The sequence below is a fragment of the Canis lupus genome, chromosome 22 (genome assembly GCF_048164855.1).
Source record: "Canis lupus baileyi chromosome 22, mCanLup2.hap1, whole genome shotgun sequence".
In the NCBI taxonomy this organism is placed as follows: Eukaryota; Metazoa; Chordata; class Mammalia; order Carnivora; family Canidae; genus Canis; species Canis lupus.
In genome coordinates this window covers 772,501-788,473 of record NC_132859.1, presented here as the reverse complement: position 1 = coordinate 788,473, position 15,973 = coordinate 772,501, and the positions used below count along the sequence as shown (strand labels likewise).

Here is a 15,973-nt window from a genome sequence, read left to right as displayed (position 1 = left end):
GGCTCATCAGGTACTTTTCCGCTGCGTTTATAAATTTGCAAACATAACAAACACTTTGTTATGGTTTGTAAACCTCACAAAATAGACTTGTATCTTGTATCTTCTAAAAACCCAAAGATAGTTTTAAATCTCACACAAAGGAAACTAATGCAACACACTAAAAGCTTAACATTTTATATTAGTGAGTTTTACTGTCAACTTTTTTTAAACTAAAAATCCTTTGAAAGAGGCCAAGATTTTTTTACTAACCCACACACACACACACATTCACGCTTTCTAATTCTCTCCTCTACTTTCCCCTACCCCTCTCTACCTCCCTTCTTTTCTTCTCATAGGCAGGACCCTAAAAGCCTCATCTTACAAAAGGTTTGAAGAGGGATCCCTGGGTGGCGCAGCGGTTTAGCGCCTGCCTTTGGCCCAGGGCGTGATCCTGGAGACCCGGGATCGAATCCCACGTCAGGCTCCCGGTGCACGGAGCCTGCTTCTCCCTCTGCCTGTGTCTCTGCCTCTCTCTCTCTCTATCTCTCTCTCTCTCTGTGTGTGCGTGACTATCATAAATAAATAAAAAATTAAAAAAAAAAAAAGGTTTGAAGAATTTCCCTGTTTACGTCACCTGTCCAATACAGTACTTTGGCATGTGTGCTCACACATGCAGCACCTTTATTCAGTCTCATATTATCTCAACAAATATCATTGTCTCACATATGCCAGGCATTGTGCTAGGCTCTGGGGATAAGATAAATGCAATAGGCCTGAACTCTTCCCTCCAACACACTCTTTTTCAATAAGGAAACACATTTGGTGGAAAGTACGGAAGCTCATGAGAAAACTTAAAGGGCCTTGTGTTGAGACATAGTAAATTAGCCAACCAGACAAGGATCTGAGTCGGAATCTTCCACCTCTATGGTCGCCTAAGGAACTGTGATCATCCCTGATTAGCAGTGTGGAAAGATTGCTGTTTTGAGAGTAATAAGGTCTTGGTTCCTGGACTGGCTCTGCTACTAATTAGCTGTGTCACTTTGAACAAGTTACTTAACGTGTCTGGGCCTCAGTTTTTCTCATCTGTAAACGAGCAGAGTGAACTAGGTGGTCTCTAAGACCCTTTCTAATTCTTAAGAGTTTATGACTATCCAAATGTACAAAGCCAAGATAAATGAAATTCCTAGTTTTCTTGAAGACAAAAAATAACATATGTAAAGTGATAGTTTTCCTGTACACCTCCAGTTATCTATCATAAGGTCTAATAAAAACTCATTCATATAGCAACAAAAGTATAAGATAATTTTTTTTAAAGATTTTATTTATTTATTCATGACAGACACAGAGAGAGAGGCAGAGACACAGGCGGAGGGAGGAGCAGGCTCCATGCAGGGAGCCCAATGTGGGACTTGATCCCGGGACTCCAGGATCACACCCTGAGCTGAAGGCAAGCACTAAACCACTGGGCCACCCAGGCTGCCCAGCATAAAATAATTAAAATAAACTTTACTGGTTTTAATTTTGAAAATGCTGAGCACTTTTTGTATGCAAACAACACTGTTTAATTCTAGGAGACAGTTCAGGTACTGCCTTTGATGGAACTTATGTTGGAAAAGCAAATAGGAGATAGTTATTTGTACAACTAATAACTCAATAATTTTCATAAGTACAACGAAAGATAAGAATAGACTAATAAGAGCGTATAGCTTCCAAGGCTAAAAAATACATTTATTTTTCCTCTATTCAACAGCATTTGAAAATGTACCATTTGTTTAGGATAGAGGAAGATTTTTCCAAGGTGTGAAATTTTCAGTGTTAAAATCTGAGGGAAGTCTCAGGCAAGAACATCGGTCACACTAGGACCACGGTGCATTTTCAAAACAAAGACCTGTATGGATAAATCCACAGGAATAAGATGATTGAGAATAGCTTAAATGAAGCTAGTAGGGTAGACCAGTAGATGATTCATGGCTTTATAAGTCATGTTAATGTTCGGATTTTGCTTTTCTTCGTAAGTAGAAAGCTGTTGTAGGGCATGGCATGATTAGAATCCATTCTTAGAAAATCCATCTGCCTCTTGTAAAAAGAATGGATTTAGTGGTGATGGTAAAGGTCATGTGGTAGTGGTGATAAGGTTGTCACAAAACTAGTTTTAGAAAGATTAGTGAAGTTATTTTTAGTGATTAACGTGAAAGATGACGATGGACTTAGCGTAGTGGCAGTAAATATGGGGAGAAGTGGACAGATTAAATTATATGATATGTTAGATGTAGAATTGGTGAAATCCAGAATTAATGAGTGTGGGAAGGTCAGGTAATGGCAGAATCAGAATAATTGGCATCTAGAGAATTTGAGATAATAGAATATTCTTAGTGTTGAGGGAAGGAAGTGGCCTTAGGCTAATGAAAGGACCATGCAACATATAATGCGAAATGTACCACAAGAAATGTAAGAAAGTGTATTAAGCTGCATTAACTATGTGCTATCATTAGAATATAAGAAAAATATGTTATTTGAAGTAAGGGGGGTTGCAGGGAGGAGAAATAAAATGGAGACAAACCAGCATGATGATAAGTATATGGCATTTCGGGCTTGAAAGCTTGCATCCAAATCTGGGCTCCACCACACTGCCTATCAACTCTATGATTTTAGTTTGTTATTTAGCTTTATAGAATTGTAAGGTTTCTTGTAGGCAATAAAGAAAAACTAAAATAAACTAAAACTAAAATTTACAAAGATTGTACAAAATGCAAAAAGAAAAGTATAGGATAATATCTACAATAAGAACTACCAAGAATAAATCAATACGTGACAAAACTACAAATTTTTAAGCTATTTGAGGAAAAAACCTGCTGACACCTTGAACTTCCAACCTCCAGAACTGTGAGAAAATAAATACCAATTGTTTAAGCCACCACCACTCCTCCCCACCCTCCACAAAGAACATAAAATAAAATGTTAAAATGATTCAAGAGAGAAAGTAAGGAATAGAAACCATAATGTAAGAATAGAATAGGATGAAAAATGTATAGGCAGATTATTGGTTCCAGATTTGAAAACTCTTTTACTTGCCCTACAGACCTTAACATCATGAACCACAGATGGCAGAGTCAATAGGTCATTTCACAAAATTTTCTTAAGAAGAAAATTTCAAAAGGTAAATTACTTAAAAAAAAAAAAAACTGGGTTTTTGCTGTATGGTTCAGGCATTATTAAACATTTTTTGCCACCTATTCATCCCCAATCCTAGAACAGAAGTGTTTCTGATGGTGTATATGTGTTTAGTTTTCATCAGAAATTGATTTTATTTCATATATATAACCTAAATCTGGAAAAGTTTCAGTTCTTTAATAAAGAATTTAAAAGCTTCATTCCAAAAAAAAAAAAAAAAAAATCATGTTGAGCGAATTGCCAAGAATAGTCAAAACTGTGAAGGAGAAAAGGAAGGAAAGAGGAATTTATCCTGTCTTATAGTAAGATTCTATATCTAAGCTACAGTAATTAAAGTGGTGTCATCAGTGGAAAGGAAGAAAGAGCCAGAAACATCCCCATACACAGACGCATTTCTCTACCTATATTACACATAAGTGAGGGAAAGTTGGGGCTTTTAGTAATAGTATTGAAGGAATTTGTTATTTGTATGGAAATTTCAAAAGCTTAAATGTAAAAAGGAAAATTTTTAAACTTTTAGAAGAAAACGGAGGTGATTAGGTTTGCGATCTAGGGATAGGAAAGGATTTCTTTTTTTTTTTTTTTTTAAGAGATTTTTATATATTTATCCATGAGACACAGAGAGGCAGAGACACAGACGGAGGGAGAAGCAGGCTCCATGCAGGGAGCCCAACGTGGGACTCAATCCCGGGTCTCCGGGGTCACGCCCTGAGCTGAAGGCAGATGCTCCCCTGCTGAGCCCTCCAGGTGTCCCAGGAAAGGATTTCTTAAACAGATAAAAGTATTTAAGTTTCATAGAAACTGACAATTTTTTAATAGAAATTGACAATTCTTAGTACATGTTTTTAACAAAAGCTTAAATTTCAATATTATCTGGAAAACTCAGTCTAACTTGCGGATGTATTTGACCCTTATTACAGGGCTGTGTGGTGTGCATTCGGCAAATCTCATGTAGGTGAAAAGTTTATGCCAGTCTTAATATTAACAAGTAGTTTTAATGAATCTTATAATAAAGCTTTGCTTTTTTATTCAATAAACCACGTAAATGAAAAAGTGCATGTATATGTATATATATGAGTTTTAAAATGCAGTAAAATTAGACACCTCTGAAGAAAAATGAAATAAAATCAAGAATTGCCACAAACTGGGAGAACATCCTTACAGTATGTATAATTGACAGATGGCCAACATCTAGACTATACTGTATAAAGCAGCCTTTCAAATCCTAGAAATCAATGAGAAAAAAACGGTCTTACCACAAAATAGGCTAAGGATAGAGGCAGTTCTGAGGAGAGTAACTTTAGTGGCCAATTTTTAAAGAAATCCGAGAACTGCATATACATAAAAAAGGAGATGTCATTTCAGACCACGGGGGTTGTTACAAGTTCAGAAGTCCTACAATTCCAGATGACAGCAAAAATATAGGACAGGAATGATGAAATATTATCATTTATTAATTTGAATTTATTATAATATCCTCTGTATTTTGATAGTTTGAAATGTTTCATTACTTATTACATTTGTTTTTAAAGATACTATTCTTTTAAGTAATCTCTACACCCCCTATGAGGCTCAAACTCACAACTCTGAGATCCGGGGTTGCATGCTCTCCCAACTGAGCCAGCCAGATGCCCCTTATTACTTTTATTTTAAATAAAAATGTCCAATGAATTTAATGATGCAGAAGTCACTGAAGAGTAATTTTGGTTGAGTGGTGAAGTTAGAAGCTATCTTAGAATGGATGGGAGAACGAGTGGGTGCAGAAGAATGAGACATAGTGATAACTCCTCAAAGAGAGTGTTTACAGGGGAGTTGGAAGGGAAAGGGGGCTAGAATGATGTCACAACCTAGATGAATAACTCCAAACCTTCACTGAAAGATAACAAACAATTTAAATAAATAAAACACATACTACTGCGCCATTAGATGGGAAGAGTCAATACTGTGAAGAATCCATGGTCTCCAAATTAATGTATTACTTTAGCAGTTGTTCAGAATTCCAACAGGTTGTGTTGTTTATTTGCAGTTTCAGTTTTGGGGTGTGGAATTTAACAAAAATAATTCATCTGAATAAAACAAAATGTTTATCTAGAGGAATAATTCCATAAATATAGCCAAAAAATTTAAAGTAATAATAATGAGGTAGATTTGGCTTGACCAAATGTTAAAATATATGTATCACTAAGTATATAAATCAGCAGATAAGTGAAAATTACAAGGTTGAGAAAGAGATCAAATTGCATATGCAAATTTATAACATATAAGTGATTTTTTTCTTTCTTAGTCTTATATTACATAAATGAAGTCTATATTCTTCTTTTTTGTATCTACATTTCTATCAGAATAATCTTCCCAACTTGTTAATATTTTTAGTTAGCATAATTTTATTGACATTATATTTGTTCAGAAGGTATAACATTAGCCACTTGCCTAGATGAATATTTTTATATTATTGTTTTTTCTATTAAAATAATGTTCAGTGAGGATCTTCCTGCATATTTCATCTTAAACTTTGATTTACATTTTCAGAAGTGAAATTATTGTATCAAAGAGTGTGAACTATTTTTGGTTCTTGAAACATACTGCTATATTTCTCTCTATGAAACCACAGATATGGAAGCATTTAACATCATCTCCCATTTGGAGCATTAATATTTCAAGTCTTTTTTTCACTCTAACTAGAATGGTAGTATTTTTTATTCTGCTATCCTCTAAGAAAGGAGTGAGGCTTCCACTCTCAGTGTTGCACATATATGTAAGTCTAATAAACCTTCAGCCAGATTGTCTTGGCCACCTTTAGTCTATACTGATTTCTTTGAGATGCCACCTTATTATACAAATTTTTAAGTGAGAATGCATAGCTGTTTGGTCAATACAAAAAGCAAAACAGAGTAGAAAATAAATTTCATCCTCATTAATCTATTAAAGAGGTGAAGTTACTCCCCTAAGGAAACAGTACTGGGGAAGAGCCTCTTTTAGGGTCAGCTGACCTGGCTTTGAATCCTGGCTGTGTCCCTGAATAACTGTGTGACCCAGAGCAGTGTGTTATTCCTCTCTGTGCTTCAGTTTCCTTAACTGCAAGGAAATAAACCATATGGGATTGTTGTGAGCACTGGATGAATTAATACTTGTAGGACATTTAGAAAGAGGCGTGGCACACATTAAAGGTTCAGTAAATGCTGAATTGGCATAAACGTTTGTCACATTTTCTACTCTACTTTTTAACAACAAAGCCTAGAAAGCAAAAATTTACACGATCTAGAATTCTTATCATCTAAGATTCTGGATCTGAATTCTGTTCCACCAATTAGATGTATTCATATGGACTTTTTCAAGTGGAAGTGGTGTCTCTTCCTGCTGCTAAGTCGTTGCTGTTAGCAAGCGCCCCCATGGAGACCTGGAGTTCTCCAGCTGTGTTCCAGTGTCTAGTCACCAGCTTTGTGCAGATGGAGCGTCTTGTGCAGTGGTGACTTCCTGGTGTGAGGTAAAGTCGGGCATTCCTGAACTTTGGAGTGCAAGTGCCAGCCTCCTGGTTTTTCCAGCATCCTGCCGGTGGCAAAGGGAGCAGCTCTCTGGCAGGCGGGATCTACGGGGGTGTTTAGGGCATCATCTGTGGAGGGCTAGCCCAGGCCCAGGGCCCCACCCCTCTAACAGTTGTAGAAGTATCCAGCCCCCTGCATGGCCAAGTCCCTGTTCATGCAGCTGTGATAGTACCGCCACAGGGAACAGCAGTGGTAGCTGGGCTGTCTTCGTTACTTTTATTCGGACTCTTGCATTACGCATCTTTCCAAAATCGAAAAACTCTAAAAGCAAGGATGACAGTCATTTGTAATCGATCATGGTACTTTTCCCTCTGGACAGCCAGCGACGGAGTCCTTCTCAACTCAGAAACCAAGGGGGCCACAGTCATCAAATGGGACCTAGTTTGCCAGTCTTGCTTTTTTTATTTGTTTTTCCTTATATTTAGCTTCGTTCCAGCTTTATATTACACACATTATACAGCTATATATCCTACACAGAATTGGTTAGGGTTTATACTAACCTTAGAAGAAAAGTGGGGGCGTGAGGAGACAAACTGGTGTTTGAACCTGTGTGAATTCGTTGGAACCATCTAGGAAAAGGGAAATTCTACTTCACTTTAACATGTATTTCTGGAGCTTCTACTGTTTACCAGTTGCTAGGCACTGGAGATATATGTATATATGACACATTCCATATTCTCCAGTTGCTCACAGTGGGAAGACAGACCTACAAATAAATTGAATTCTGTGTTAGACCACAAGCAGCTTAAGATCAGTGTCTTGTTCACTATCGTAACCTTATCAGTTCTCACAATGCCTGGTACATAGTATGTGCTCAAGAGATATTTTTAAAATAAATAAGTGAAGTGTAGAGTATCAGATCCAGTGAGGATAGAATAGAACTAGTTAACCCAGGAAAGTTAGGAAGAAGTTTTGTTGATATTCTGGTGGTGTCAAAAAATGGCTCCAACAATCAAATTCGATTCAGGAATCACCGTATCGTAGAGAATCTGAGATCAATGAGCTCTGCAGTAAAGATACAAGTTAATTTTGTTCAGCCAAATATTTCTCAAATATATTTGATTGAATATTTTATTTTAGCACTTCATTGTGTGGAAGGAACCCAGTTTGGGAAATGCTGGTCCAGTTTTTTCCTGAAGCTAATAGAATAGGTAATGAAAATTATTTTATGATGCTAGAACATTTTGACTTTGACAATAGCATTTAAAATCTTGGTGTCATCAACTTGGTATTGTGATAAGTTACAGATACATCACCACAAAAAAGTATGTCTAGTAAGGCATATCTTTAGTTTTTATGTTACCAACTAACACTGTTTCTCACTCCATGCTATAAAGACAGTATTTTAAACAATCCAGATTTTCTTTTTATTGAAAAAATTAATAATAGCTTTTTAAATGAAAATAAGTCATTTAAAAGTTTTCTTTTTACTTATTTGGCTCATTTCTTTTATTACACTAAGCGCCTCTATCAATAGTCTACCCACAATGCACCTCTCACAGCTGCGACATTTGTAGCATTCAAAAAATGATGGCTGTGAAAATTTCAAATAAAACGTTTTTATCTAAATCGACCCTGTATTAAATTCTTCTGGATGATGCTATTTTGTGGTATGTTGCTAAACAAGATACTCACATTAAATAGAAATTTAAACTTTAATATGAATTGTAAAGCCACCTTTGGGAAAAAATCCTGGTCATCCCTAATGTGGGTAAAATAGGCTTTAAAAAATTGCTTAACACTAAGAATTTTTTTGTTACGTATTAATTTCCCCCTATGTGTTTGTGTGTTATTAGCTTTAGTAAATTGTTTTGCTTCTGAAATGTATCTTAGATGACTAAAAATAACATCACAAAACGTGTTTGTTATATTCTTAATTGTTTTGACCATAGAATTAATTTTAAAGTCAAAAGGGGCATTGCTTTTTCATCATTTCCAGTTCAGAATATTCAGCATGTCACAGATGTTCATGAATAATGTCCATTTAAAACTGTTGGCAAAGAGTGCTGGTGAGTTGGCTAGATGAATTAAATGTTGGGGGGATCTGACAGGCAGCACGCTGCTTTGTGATCATTCCAAAGTTCTAATAATCTCCCTCACCTTCTCTGCCTGCCACTAATGAAAGAGAATAGGTGATTGCACCTCCGGCTATGTTCTGCGCCTAATGACTCCTCCAAAGGCAGATTTATGAAGAAAAAATTAACTTTGAATGAGGATTGAATTGGCCCTGACAGTCTGATAGACTGTGACACAGATTCTGTGGCAAAACAGACGTAGCCCTAATTGATTATCAATATTTTAAGCAAAGTGATGAAAATAAGCATTAAGTGATGAGAAAGGCAGTCTTAATACAGTAGGCAGTAACCAGGACATAAGAGAGTCTTTGGGGAGGTTTGCCTTGATTGCTATTACTGAATTTTATCTGTCAATTTTTACCTTTGCTTCCCAGCAGCCATTGTCCCTCCTTGGTGTACTTTCTTTTCCTTAAAGATCTATGACTAGAATGCTAATCTTTCTGATAACACTGACAAAGCTATCTGCAGCCTCTTCCTCTAGAGAAGTTTGTTTAATATTTAACTCATTTTGAATTGAGATTAGCTTTCCTCGTTTTGCAGAACTGATGCTTTTTGTGACGATTTTGGATTAACACAATTTGTGCAGGTACTGCTTCTAGATTGGTTATTACCCATAAAATACATGCTAGCGTAAGATATTACACATCACGTGTTTCATAATTTTAGGCAATATTTCCTTTGCATCATTTGTAGCAGTGACTTCAGCCTTAATCCTAGGAATAAAATCAAACCGTTTTCCTAGAAATATTACATACACACACACACAAAGTGAGAGTCTGTGTATATACACTATGGTTACTTACCAAGTATATACGTTTTCAGACTAACAACAAAAAAATCCAACCTGAATAAACCTACGTTTATACGGTGCTTCAAAAATTAATTGAATAACTTTTGAAATTGTTATGTGCCTTTATTCTTACAGGTTATATTTAGTCCTCTATATTAGAAGCATAGAAAAAAGATCACCAAAAAAATCTTTAGCAGTTTAATTCAGTATTAAAATTGATGAGCCAAGAACATAGTATATGACATACATAATGATGGGTTTGTTTACTATTAAATAGGTTTTAGATAAATTAGCTTATTTAACACAAGAACTATACATTTTTCCCTCTTAATTATTAGTCATCAGTATTCATATTGTTTTGTGAAATTAATTTCAGCCTGAAATTGTAATTATTGAAAACTTCATATAAGACTTACCAAGGTAACTGCGAAGAAAGCTTAAAGGAGACATTTTAGTGTTTTCCAAAAGTCTCTTAAGCAACATACTAGAGATAAAATGAAGATAAGACAGAGATGATACACAGGACAGTGCTGCTCAGTCCTTCTCAAACTGTGACATGCAAAAGGATGATGTGTGGTTAGCACAGTAGGCTGAACACTCTTGTCCACAGGCTGCTGGCTCTGGAACTCCAGCCACCTCGGACCCTGTCTGGTCACCCTTAGGGCTAAGAGGATCAATATTTTAGCAGACCTGCAACTATTTGCAGCCCAGTGATTGGGAAGCTCTGCATGTATCACAGTTATAGTACTACATTTATAAACCTAGATTGAATAACAACAGCTTGAAATTTAAATCTTCTTAAATCTAAGTATTTAAAAGATATTCTAAAAATTACCCTATCTAAAAACAGAAAAACAAATACAACTCTAGATACAGGTTTTGCTAGATGGAAAATGATCTTAGTCATATTTTCCACCTACTGTTCGCTATAGCATCTATTAAAATCATTCAGATTTTGATCTTGGTTTGACCTCGTGAAAGCAGAATGTACATTTAAACTTTATCTTAGAAAATCATTTAGTAAAATAAAATTATCTTTTGACAGATTATAATTTCATTTTTAGTGTCCAGAATAATTTTTCTGGAACTCTAAAGGACCTTAAAACTAGTCAATTCCAACTCTGCCACTTGACTGGGAAACTGCAGCGCAGATGGTGGCTAAGCAAGAACCCAGTTCCTCTGATAGATTATTCCCTTTCAATGCTTGAATGCTTAAAAATCTTAGTATGAGAACCTCTAAATATTGTGTATTACAAAATTACGTATTATACTTTCACAGCTATGAGAAGAAACTTGTTAACAGTTTTCACTTCTGAACTAGATGATACATTCAGAAACGTTTTTTAAAATGTAGTGCCATTTGATTTATTTTTACACGGTGCCTGCCCTAAAAGCCTGGCACTGTTTCCGTGTTCAGATAGCCGTAGAAAAATAAGAAATTATCTATTGTGCTCAAGTTTTCTTTATGCTAAATTATTTTATTATCATAAAGGTATTAAAATATACCGTAAATAAACAATATTCTAGTTTAGGTGAGAATTTTATAAACACTTACGTTGAGTACTTTGTCCTCTGTCATTCCATTTGTTAACATTCCAACAGAGGTAGGAGAAGCAGAAAGATAAATTATTCTTGTTGCGCCACCTAGCGAAATTCAGGTGCTGTATATTTACTACAGTGTGTTTTATTTGGGGGAGGCTGTCCTTGAGCTCCCCTTTGCTATGCCTAGATTATAGCGATAAGTTTACAAAGGAGAAGAATCTAAAAATCCTAAGTCTGCGGAGGCTGACTTTTTTCATCGTAGTTTGGTTTACAAAATTTTCAGGACTGAAATATTACTGGTAAAAATATACTCATCTAATCTCCAAAGGCATTGCCTTGAACAAAAATACAAGGAAATGAGTGAAGTTTTCACAATTATGTTCTTCCATTTGTAAATCTAAGATTTTATAAGATGACAATATGTTCCAGAGAAAGGTTCAAAATTCTGAAAATAGGCGGTATGAAATCAGGCAGAAGGTTTTGTATAAAACATTTTAAATGTCTCAAACTTAGCCTTTTAAGGTAAAATACACTGATGTTTTTCTTTAATGAGGTTATGTTTCATCATAAGTCAAAAATATCTGCAAAATAATTTGTGCTATACTTACATTGAAATGAAAATGATACTGTTATATATAAAAGTGCTGGGTCTACTGATTTGTAGGAAGAAATAACACTGTTAAAACATCTGTTATTAAAATTTGTGTTTTGGGGTGCCTAGCAGGCTCAGTAGTTGAGCGTCTGCCTTTGGCTCAGGGCTTAATCCTGGAGACCTGGGATCGAGTCCTGAATCGGGCTCTCCGCAGGGAGCCTGCTTCTCCCTCGGCCTGTGTCTCCGCCTCTCTCTCTCTCTCTGTCCCTCATGAATAAATAAATAAAATCTTTAAAAAATATATAAATAAAAAATAAAATTTGTTTCAAGTATTTGAAGTGAGAAGTCTTTTTTATGTTGTTCTCTAACACCTCGTAAGCAGTCCACTGCTTCACTTAGAGGTGTTAATTTTTAATATTATTAAATTCTAAGGTCTTGCTTTCAAAATGTTGGCACAAGGTAAAATAAGAATACTATTGCCATTGGTATTGTTTTGTGTTGATATAATAGTAAGTACCTAATGTAAAAAAAAAAATCAAGGAAAATAATTCATCCAGATGGGAGAAAAATTTTCCCTCTGTATCTAAACTTGTTATGTATGAGAGATATAGGATTTGTGGTGGCTGTAACTATAATTTTGAAGATTTTTATTTGATTTGGCATTTGATTACGGTGAAAATACAAAATTCATAATGATTGCTTTTAAATATGTGTTATACAGGGAAACTTCTGAAGCATATAAATCTAAATATTGAATCATACCTTGAATAAATTTTTTGGTAAGGGAAAGATTCACTCTTAAAATCAAGTGGATAGGCATATTTACATATGTGTAGAGACATAAACATGCATTAAATTAATATAATCTTGACATTAGAAGTTTTGAGGAGTTACGACAGATTTCATAGTTGGAATATAATATTCATATGACTAGAATGGAATGTGCTAGTTAATGTAATTTTCTGAGACACTGATAAATCTCAGAATGGCCTCTATTGTCATAGATGTTCCTAAAATATTTAAGTAACCGAATAAAATTAAATCTTTAATACGTTGCTATTCCTTAGAGTAATTATTTTGTACATTAATTTTCAGCTTAGTTAAATAAACAGTTATTTAGGAGCTAATGAGCCATGTCTGACACTACAGGATACTAATATCAGTAAGAAAATGACCTCAAGTAGTTGGCAGTCGGGTGCTAAAGAAAGACATATCTAACTGGCTACACTAGAGAAATAAATATAGTCCTCTCAGATCTAAGAGGAGGACTTCATGTTTCCTAGGATAGTGGACGAGGGCGTCATGGAGAAAGCTGTAAGACATTGAACAATTACTGTGAACGTAGATGGAGCAGGCATGGAATACAGAGCTAAGTTTGTAGTTGAGGTAGAGCATATCCAAGAACTTTAAAATCATGTCTATAAGCAGTTCTCTTTTTCAGTTTGAAGTAGGCCCATATCAGAGTCTGTAGAGTTTCTCGGAGATATCAAAGAAACCACGTTGCATCTACTTTAGTGTAGATTTCTCTAAATGAAATTTTGCAGCAAGGAAAGGATTCACTACTAAAACCTTGGAAGTAGGCTAAAAATGTATGAACTATGCCATGCCTGATACAAATACATGTACCTTTATATAAAAAAGTACTATAGGTGACAGTCCCAGGTGGCTCAGTTGGTTAAGCGGCCAACTCTGTATTTTGGCTCAGGTCATGATCCCAGGGTCACAGGATCAAGCCCCGTGTCAGGCTCCGTGCTCAGTGGGAAGTCTGCTTGTCCCTCCTTCTGCTCCTCCCCACCGCTCACTCACTCTTGCTGTCAATCTCTCTCTCTCTTTCTCAAATAAATAAAATCTTGGGGATCCCTGGGTGGCTCAGTGGTTGAGCGTCCACCTTTGGTCCAGGGCGTAGTCCTGGGGTCCCAGGATCAAGTCCCACATCAAGCTCCCTGCATGGAGCCTGCTTCTCCCTCTGCCTGTGTCTCTGCCTCTCTCTCTCTCTCTGTGTCTCTCATGAATAAATAAATAAAAATCTTTTTTTTTTAAATTAAACAAAATCTTTAATTTTAAAAAAGGTACTATCGGTGAATACTAATATCTGTAGGACTGTAAGGATAATATTGCATATTTTACACAAATACAATAGCTGACCTCTATATGATACCTGCCATGGGATATGTACTATTCTGAGTGTCTGGTATATAGTAACACATTTAATCCTTACACTAATGCTGTGGCTTATAATGAAGGTGCTGTTATCAACTATTTTTAGGTGAATTAGCTGAGACACAGAAATTAAGATGTTTGCCTTAGTCCCATAGCTAGTTAATTGTAGAGCCAGGATTCAAACCCAGACACTCTGGCTTCAGAATCTAGTCCTTTAACCTCCCTGTAATACTTCTTAGCAATTCATTATGTCCTGATTATAGCTGTTTCATTAATAGATAATGCTATAGAAGGTATCATATTCTAATGAATGTCTTCCAGTTCCTTATATATCCAAAAGCTCTTGGATAGAGATCTGTTACAATATATTATTGTACCAAATTCCCAGGGTGTAATGTGTTATATGTTAACAGACATCAGTATAAGTAAGTACTATTTTGCTCTTTGGAGGTTTTTTAAATATCTTTTTTTTTTCTTTAAGATTTTATTTGAGAGAGAGAGAGAGAGAGGACAGGAGCAGAAGGAGGGGCAGAGAGAGAAGTAGACTCCCCACTGAGCAAGGAGCTAGCTCCCTGCAGGGCTCCATGCGGCTCCATCCTAGGACCCTGCGATCATGACTTGAGCTGAAGGCAGACGCCAACCGACTGAGCCTTCCAGGTGCCCCTATTTTGCCACTTTGAAGCTACAACTATTTTCAGCTACTGTAGCTCATTTTCTTACCAGCATTTTCTCTCCTTTTTTGAAAAATTAAGAACAATTTGATAAAGGCTTAATTTAGTAAACATTCATTAGCACTGAACGGAGTTTTGAGGATGCAAAGGTGAATAAGAAATAAATATATATGAAACACACGGTTACAATATAATATCATTTATGCCAAAATATAGTTTCTACAAGAGCAACTAACTGTCTAGAGTTAAGAAAGAATTCTCATAAAAGGTTGCATTTTAAAAGTGAAAAACACAGGATTGTGAAAGAGTGTGTGTGGTATATTTACCAAATGGAACTCAGTTCTTAGTGTTTGGAGAATAAAGGATATGGATGGAGTGGTGGCTGATTGGGAAATGGCTTGGGACCATCTGGTGAAGGATCTTGTAGGTCATACTAAGGATAATGAGGTTTTCTGACTATTTTTGTGAGAGCACTATCTTGGGAAGATGGTGGCTTCCATTGAGCTTACATTGCAAAAGTAATCTTGTTCCACAATAGATTCCCCTGATCAAAAGTAGTCTGAATATCTTTGCTTAGCTTCCAGTCCCCAAAGGTTCTTTAGAAAGAAGGACCTGGTCCAGGAATACTTTCACTAAACCAAACAAAATTATTCAAGACTTAAGTTTTAATCATTAAAGCATTCTCTATAAATCTCTTGATTTCTTTGCTTCTCTAAATTTGGGTTATAATGTATATTTTTATCTCTTGGCTTCTTGGCAATATTCATCAAGTCATATATTTTTTGAGCATCTACTATATAGCAGTATATTGAGTAGTAGTGTTAAAGTGATGAGCTGGAAAGATAAAGTCCGTTAAAATATTTTGTTTTGAAGATCTTATTTTGACAAAAGAAAAAAAAATTTTGTTCATATCTTGGCCATGTGACTATCCTTTCATATCTTGTCCTAAAAAGAAGAGAAAGATTAATATTATTATCTACATTTTGCAACTGGGGTTCCTCAAGCACTTTTTCAAATTTACTTACATAATAGTACAATTGTTTAATTGTGTAAGAATGTAGTTTCTTGAATACTAATCCACCATGCCCCCTGCCCCAAGGGCATCTCAGTCCTTTGGTAAAAATGTCTTTATATTTAGGGATTATTTTGGTTTGTTTTATTCCTATATTTACATCATGAAACTTTTAGGTCCCTTCTTTAGAGCATTCTATTTGTATCTGATTTGCATCAGATGATTGCATCTGATTTGTATGCATCTGAGCATAATCTCAAAATATATGAAGCAAACACTGACATGATAGCAATGACAAACTTTGAATCCCATTACCATGATGGGAGATGTATTAAAGCAAAAACAAGCTACCAGATTAGGTCTGGTGAATACATATAAGATCCTCAACTCAAGATAGGGAATATATACATTCTTTTCAAGCACTGATTAAACGTTTACA

At 35.6% G+C, this 15,973-nt stretch overlaps 1 protein-coding gene and 1 long non-coding RNA gene across 2 annotated transcripts in view; one reads left to right on the top strand and one right to left on the bottom strand.

The window, feature by feature from the left end:
* LOC140613767 (uncharacterized) overlaps positions 1 to 7,392 on the bottom strand; it is a 36,863-nt gene extending 29,471 nt beyond the window's left edge. The window contains exon 1 of the long non-coding RNA XR_012014626.1: positions 7,193 to 7,392. This is a non-coding gene — a long non-coding RNA (uncharacterized lncRNA). The remainder of the gene's footprint in view (positions 1 to 7,192) is intronic.
* The window catches only part of RSRC1 (arginine and serine rich coiled-coil 1), a 398,138-nt gene that overhangs the window by 289,939 nt on the left and 92,226 nt on the right, over positions 1 to 15,973 (top strand). The window lies entirely within an intron of this gene.